The following is a 6,966-nucleotide window of genomic DNA, read 5'->3' as shown; positions in this document are numbered from 1 at the left end:
ATTCTTTTCTTGCCTCTGAGCTTTTTATTGGGGTTTCATATGTCAGACCAAGAAAAAGTACAAAAAGTGGAAAATCAGTTTCAAGGGACATCGGAAGCGGCCCAATTTAAGTAGTTGTTATTGCTTGTTGATATAATAGTAAGTTTTGAATTATGTGGTATTTAATTTCTGAAATCTGGGCTTTAATCACTAGTTGGATGAAAGACTTTGTTGGATTGCAACAGAGTCCAGTTACATTTCCAGCTGGTGCAGTTTGCTTTCACACTGCACTGTCAAACCTATTCACCTCCCTGCCTGTGGTGGCGCTGCACCAAGAACTACTAAAGGAAATGACACAAAACCCTCCAAAGAACATATGAACACAATGTCCTGCTTCATGAAATGTGCCATGAGATATTAGCAGCTGTAGGATTTTTGTTTTGTCTTAGCAAAAGACTACAAGACATTTCTGCTCCCTCTAGAAGTAGAGTCACATTTGTTTTCGTTGTATTTACCCAGAATGCCATGAGCTACAGTTAACTTCCTGTTTTTGAAATGCGACTCAGTGTTCACATATGAATTCAAACTGCATCAAAGTTCATTCCAGCCAAACTGAGCCCGAGGCCTTTAGGAGGACTAGAGTTCACTGTTTTGGTCCACATCGGAGTTCCAGAGTTTGATTAAAGCGGCTGGTGTGAAAGCACACTGAAACACACCACATTGGACTTTTTAGAGTCAGTCTCTTTACAGACAGATTTCTTGTGATTATTTTAACATTTTGAGAACACAATGTCAGGAAACAACTAAAACAGCTGCTTTTGTTCAACGGATAAAAGATCAGCTGAGAAAGAGACAAATTAAGCCCTGCTCTCCCACCATGATTAAACCCTGACAAAAATCAAGACAATCAAAAGGTGGCCTTTGTCACTGTGGCGTCTGAGAATAATGCCGCTCTCTCTTCCTCCTGCTTGACACTCACTGCTTCACTCTGAAGGAAGAAACGTTGAAGGTTTGACACTTGAGACAAAAACGAGGGGAAGGGAACGCAGCCGATTTGTTAGCAGCACAAAATTAAAATGTCATTATGTACGTCTATTCTTAGCCGAGCCTGCTGCGGGGATCTCCCCACAACTCTGCCTTTTGTTCCTGGAAGTGGCGTGTGGTTGCACAAAAGTTCACAGTTTTGTCTGACTCCCCCGAGGACTAATGTGCTATTGTCTAACAGGAATTTAATAACGTGTTCACAAAATGCAGCTCACATGGATGCACAGGCAGCAGCCGCTAATAATAGTTACAGCTGTGAAACGGATTATCTTCGACGAGATAACAGCAAGTTATCGAAATGTCAGCGTAAACTGTAAAGTGATGTTTTTATTGAACTTCTGAAATGCTTTGGTGACAGCAGATGGGGGAGATTTTATCAATACCATAAACAAACTTGCTGATAAAGACTGCCTTGTTGCTTCTTTTTTAGTTTGTCAAATATTTTTCTCGGTTGAAAAATGTATTTATGTTTTTGTTAATAAAACTTGTCCTGTTTGAAAACCTGTCTTTTACCCTTTAAATAAGGTTGACACATTTCAGAAACAAAAAGAAGGGTCAAAGTAGCTGTATCATCAAGATACTTAATATAATAAGTATAAAATAAAAACTAGTCATCCAAGAAATCACTCGAACGAGAGTAAAAAGGTATTTAGTAAAAACGCTATGCAGGTTCTGAGTAACACATCAGAACGTCTGATTTAATATTTAAAAATGTTATGAGTGAATTCTGGTATTTTAAAGACTAAAATTAGATTATTAATACAAACGTAATAAATATGACAAAATATGAAAATTCCAGCAGAAGACAAACTTGACCAAATCAAGTTTGTTTTTTTTTCCACTACAGCAAATTGTTCAGTGCCAGCATGTGTTTCACTATGCGTCCATCACAACATGATATTGAGTACCAGAATGAGCTAACCTGGTAAAAACCAGCTTCGTTCTTTGCTTTGCTTTTGTCCGGGTCATTGAAGGGAGGAGAATCGAGAGGAATTGCGTAGGTGGGCAAAGACCAGGCTAAGAATGAGCTCACCAGGTATTGGCAGAGAGGATTTGCACGATTTAAAAAGAAATTAACAGACTTTTGCAAAAAAACAGCGATAGAAATGTTAGCAGGGATTACCCACTCTTCTTAATAATTTAGCTTATAATTATTAGACCACTCCACTTGGAGGTACACAGAATATGTACAGAGTGTTGAACGTTTGGGCCTAAATGTAATCATTTAGAGCCTGACCTCACCACTCATGTGCTACACTGTCTCATTACATTAACATTCATGACAACATTAGTATACGAACACTGTGTTTTAGTTAAGATTCAAAAATGTAAATCATCCCTCAGATCTCTCAGCCCATTTATGTGTTAATGAACCTGTTTTATGCTAGTTTCATGTGTTTTCAGTGGAGTTTTACCTCGTAGCTTTCACTAGGGGAGCTTAAACACCATTTCAAACATCAGTGTGTGTCATTCACTCCCCATAATGTACAGAGAACTCACAAAGCCTGTTCATTTTATTTATTTTTTACTATTTTTTCCCCTTCAGTATTACCATAAATACAGACTGTCAGCTCCGTCCTTGTATTTTCCAGCAAGAGTTGAATCCTCCTCCCTTCTTCTTTTTTGTCCCATAGGCAGTGTCGTGGGTGTAAAAAGCAGCCTGTTGAGCAGCCATCAGTCTGCTGGCATTTGATCAATGCCCAGGCCCCTTTGTGCTGCTAAGCGACAGATAAAAGAGACCGTTATCAGCTCCGCCGCATCGTCTGCTGATAGCTCTGCCGCGATGGCAGAGGGTTGCCTACTGACGGAGGCGAGGAGGAGGGGTGAGGGCGTCGTTCAACACGGGGCTGAAAAGGAGAGTCGCGGGGAAAAAAAAAAACGGATGAAGGGGAGGATAGGTGGAGGAAAAGGGCAAGGGTTTGAGGGCCAACACCTTGATACGAGGTTTTACAGCTGTCACAAACCCTCCGGAGAGACACGCAGGTGTGGGAGGGGATGGGGAGATTGATAGAGAATGAAAGTGAGGCAAAGATTAAGCGGAGAAACAAAATGAAAGCCACACAGGGAGTGAATTGGATATCGCAGGTTTCTCTGAGCTGCGCCGTTGGCTTAGAGCAACGGCCAAAGCAAAGGGCTGATCAGAGTCAAAGTCATACGGAACGCAGAGCAATAAAAATACGTGCACGCACACACACACACATTTACAAAATCTCACAGTTGCAGGCTAATTGATGCCTGCCTCTGTATGGTCACCAAAAAAATACAACCAACGTTGGCTTTTTCTGATCACATCTATTTCTGCCGACATTCGCCATCTCCGGCGGCATCAAACGCTGCCCCCTTCCCTCCTTGAACAGTCGATGAGGAGCATTGATTAGCATGTTCACACAGTTTCTCTCCACAAAGATTTCTAGTTGACAATTTTGTAAACACCATCTGCCGTTTGATGGAGACAAATATATTCAATTTATGGCAGCCCCTTGACTAAAAGCAAACAGAAACTTTTGTACTCGCAAAACAGCCTAATGGATTGAAGTGTCCGATTACGCGGGGCGATGAATGCTACAAATGAGCGACGCCGAGGAATAAAACGGATTCTGAAGCAACGCGTGACAAGCGGAGTAATGACACAGTGCTTGGAGGGCTTTCTTGTTTGAAGTGGATTACTAGGAGCGACAAAGGAAACAATGCTATGACAAAAAGCTGACAAGACGGCAGGAAGAAGCTGCTAGACCTCAGACAGAAATAGATTTTGTCTCTCATTTTGGGAACGTGGAGGAGCGGATGTTAGCTTATTTACTTACCTTAGCAAGCTGAGGTCAGGAATTGTAATAGTCTCGATTCAAGGATTTTCTTTCACTGTTAACTGTCAAAGTAAAATACAATAACTCTGGAAAAAGTAAAAACTCCCAGAAGTCTTAAGTCTTAGGTTTACCTAGCAACCACGTTGCTTGAAATAATTGCAGAGATTGTCCGTGTTGTTAATCCCAGGGAGTCGACTGTCAGTAAAATTTCCTCCACAAATTACAACTCCGTTGTCATGTGATCATACTAATCCAATATGAACAGGTATCTCTAGCTACATTTGGCCTGTCCAGGCTGTATGCCCTTCTTTTCACCCGTTGACCACCGTAGATAGACACCAGACCCCCCCAAAAACCCTGCAAGAATAAACAGTTATAGGAAACTGATAGTTAGTGGTAATGCCCAGATTTGTTGTTTGGCAAACTCCAATTATGGTCCAAGAAGAAGCTAACGAGCTCTTGCAGAAGAGACTGGCAGAGAATAGACAGGCCAGAACCTGGGCAAACAGCGGCCCCAGTGACTGGATTCTGACTCTGAGCTCACCGTAAGAGACGAGGGCGTGCTTGTCGTTGGCCGAAATGTACGCACGGCTCGATTGTGTTCTCAGAGATATCGTTCTACCCTCTTGCAATGTATGTTTTCACTACCGAGTTCAAATCGATCACATATACGCATTTGATGTTTACCGCACGCTTACAACTTTAGAACTAATTAGACGCCGTGGGTGTCTTTTGAATTCTGGAGGAAATAACCAAAGTTCTTTCGTCTCTCGCTTCAGGAAAAATGCCTTGAGGCGGTGAGCTTCCACAAGACGCACAGATAAAGCTACTCCCATAACAAAATAACTAACTAAGGTCAAGTTTTGTAAAAGAAAGTTTTTGCTCTGCTGCTCTGTCCATATGACGACTCAACGTTTCGGCTCCTATTTCCTTTTTTTAGTTCCCCGCTGGATGGAAAAAAACACACACATCAAAGCAGAGCGTTAGCAGGAGTTTTGTTAAATGTTGGAGGCAAACGGCAGCACATTGGGAGAACGATTGCAAATGAGATGGACTGAAAGTGAGAGCACAGTTTATGTCCACATTTAGTCCTAATTCATTAAGTCTGTGAATGCACTCTGAACGTTCACCGTGCCATAATTGTCCATGTAATTGGGATAAATAAAGCGGATACATTTTCAGCTACACATGTGCGTGTGTGGGCTTCCTGATGACAGACATTCAAGGGCCTATAAAAAAAAAAAAAAAGGAAAACAGACGACAAGGATGACAGCTAGGGACAATAAAAGACGGAAGGAAAGTGGGAGATGAAGATGAGGAGGAGGGGAAAAAAACAAAGAAACAAAAGCTTCACACAGCCAGATGCTTTTAATGTTTGTTTTTCTAAATGTATTTCTCTTTTATTGTTATAGTTTCTCTCTGTGATAAGTAAGAATTTATATTTTGTGGCTGTAGGGATGCTGACTTCTGTCCCCTCCTCCGACGTATTTCGGTCTGTTTCAGGATTCCTCCAGCTCTCATGTGGGATGAGTTTAAACAAATTGGAGGTCATTTCTCACTGCTGGACACCTACATCTTCACGTATTTTTCTGTGGAACGTAACTTCTACTAACTAGCAAAAACCTACCTACTTGCAGATTTATTTCAAAAATGTTCAAAAGAAAATGCAGCTTGGGAAGAGGGAAATTCCTTGGCGCAATGCTGCTTGACACGCTATTAACTTATGTTCGCAAAGAGAATTAGCTCTGCTATTAGCAAATTAGCTAAAAAAAAGTGGCCACTACTGGAACTTGGCATATTCTGGGGTTTCCAAAATTGTTTAAAAGCATAATATTTTAGCATGTGGAAACTTCTGAATATGAATTAAGAGTCATCTCGAAAAATATAGCTCGCTTATTATTTTAACCTTTAGCAAATAGAAACAATGGATTTAATGGCAGACGGTGAGATAAATGATTTACAGTATATGGTATCAGGTTTCAGCTTTACCTGCACTGTCTCCACCTCCTTTCAGTCCAGTTTAATGTTCTGTTCCCACCTTTGGCGTAGCTGGTGATCGAATCATCTGCCAGAAAACAACAGCGTCAGCTGTGAGACTTGATGGCAACAACTTCCTCAAACCTTCAATATAAGGAAGCCAAGCTAAAAAAAAAATAAAAGGTGAGATGGCAGGTTTGTGTGTGTGTGTGTGTGTGTGTGTTATCCCGTCTCTGATATTTGTGTGTGAGACATGCATGAGTCACATGGAAGGTGGCGGATGGCTTCTAACGTCGCCTGGGAGATGGACGTCCTCCATCGTGCACGAGTTAGCTCCTGTCCGCTCATTTTCCACGCGCGTGACATGACCTATCACACCACTTTATCACAGCAGGTGAGAGGTTGTAAACTCAGGAGCACGCACACACACACCCACACACGCTCTCCATTTCAACTTTTAGATCAGAGTGCGCAAAGGGGAGGATGATGTCACGGAGAGAGATAAGGGGGAAAGAAGGAGCGAAATAGATTCTTATTCACCAGGGAGAAAAGTGAAGTGGTGGATTTGAGAGGCCTTTAAGAAGACAGAGCCAGAAAAAAAACAAAAAAGAAACTAGCTGCTTTCTATTCATGAACTGAACAAGAAGCACCTGTGTGAGGGCCAGAACACACGGAGCAAACGTTCTCTCTGACTTATAGAAATTACTTATTTGGAGCCCTGCTGTTAAAGCTCCTCAAACATCTAAGCATCAAAATAAATCGGTGAGCCCCGGCAGCCTCCCTGCCATCCTCCCAGTGTGGTTTTTTTTTCTCTTTCCTCTCTTGTATTCCTGCCAAGAGTAATTCACGGCTGCCGCTAGAGGAGCTTGTTGTACGTGTACGTCTTAATGTTTCTGACAGCGGAGCTTTTTTCATCAAACGCAGCCCACCCAAAGTCGAGTGTTAACAACACTTTTGTGCGTGTAAATTGCTCCGTCTTAATGCCAGATGAATGCAGCTCAGCTCAAAAAAGAGCTCTCTTCAAAAGGCTCATAAAGCTCGTTTTATGCCAAAGAGAAACAAAGCGGAAGTGACTGTTTCGCGTGAGTCGCGTCGGTTTTAAAGCGGCATCATTTAGCCTGAAAGCTGCATTGGTTAGACGTAAACAAATGTCATGAGTGGT

This window comes from Poecilia reticulata, linkage group LG3, assembly GCF_000633615.1.
Source record: "Poecilia reticulata strain Guanapo linkage group LG3, Guppy_female_1.0+MT, whole genome shotgun sequence".
Taxonomy (NCBI): domain Eukaryota; kingdom Metazoa; phylum Chordata; class Actinopteri; order Cyprinodontiformes; family Poeciliidae; genus Poecilia; species Poecilia reticulata.
This window is presented reverse-complemented; position numbering follows the sequence as displayed.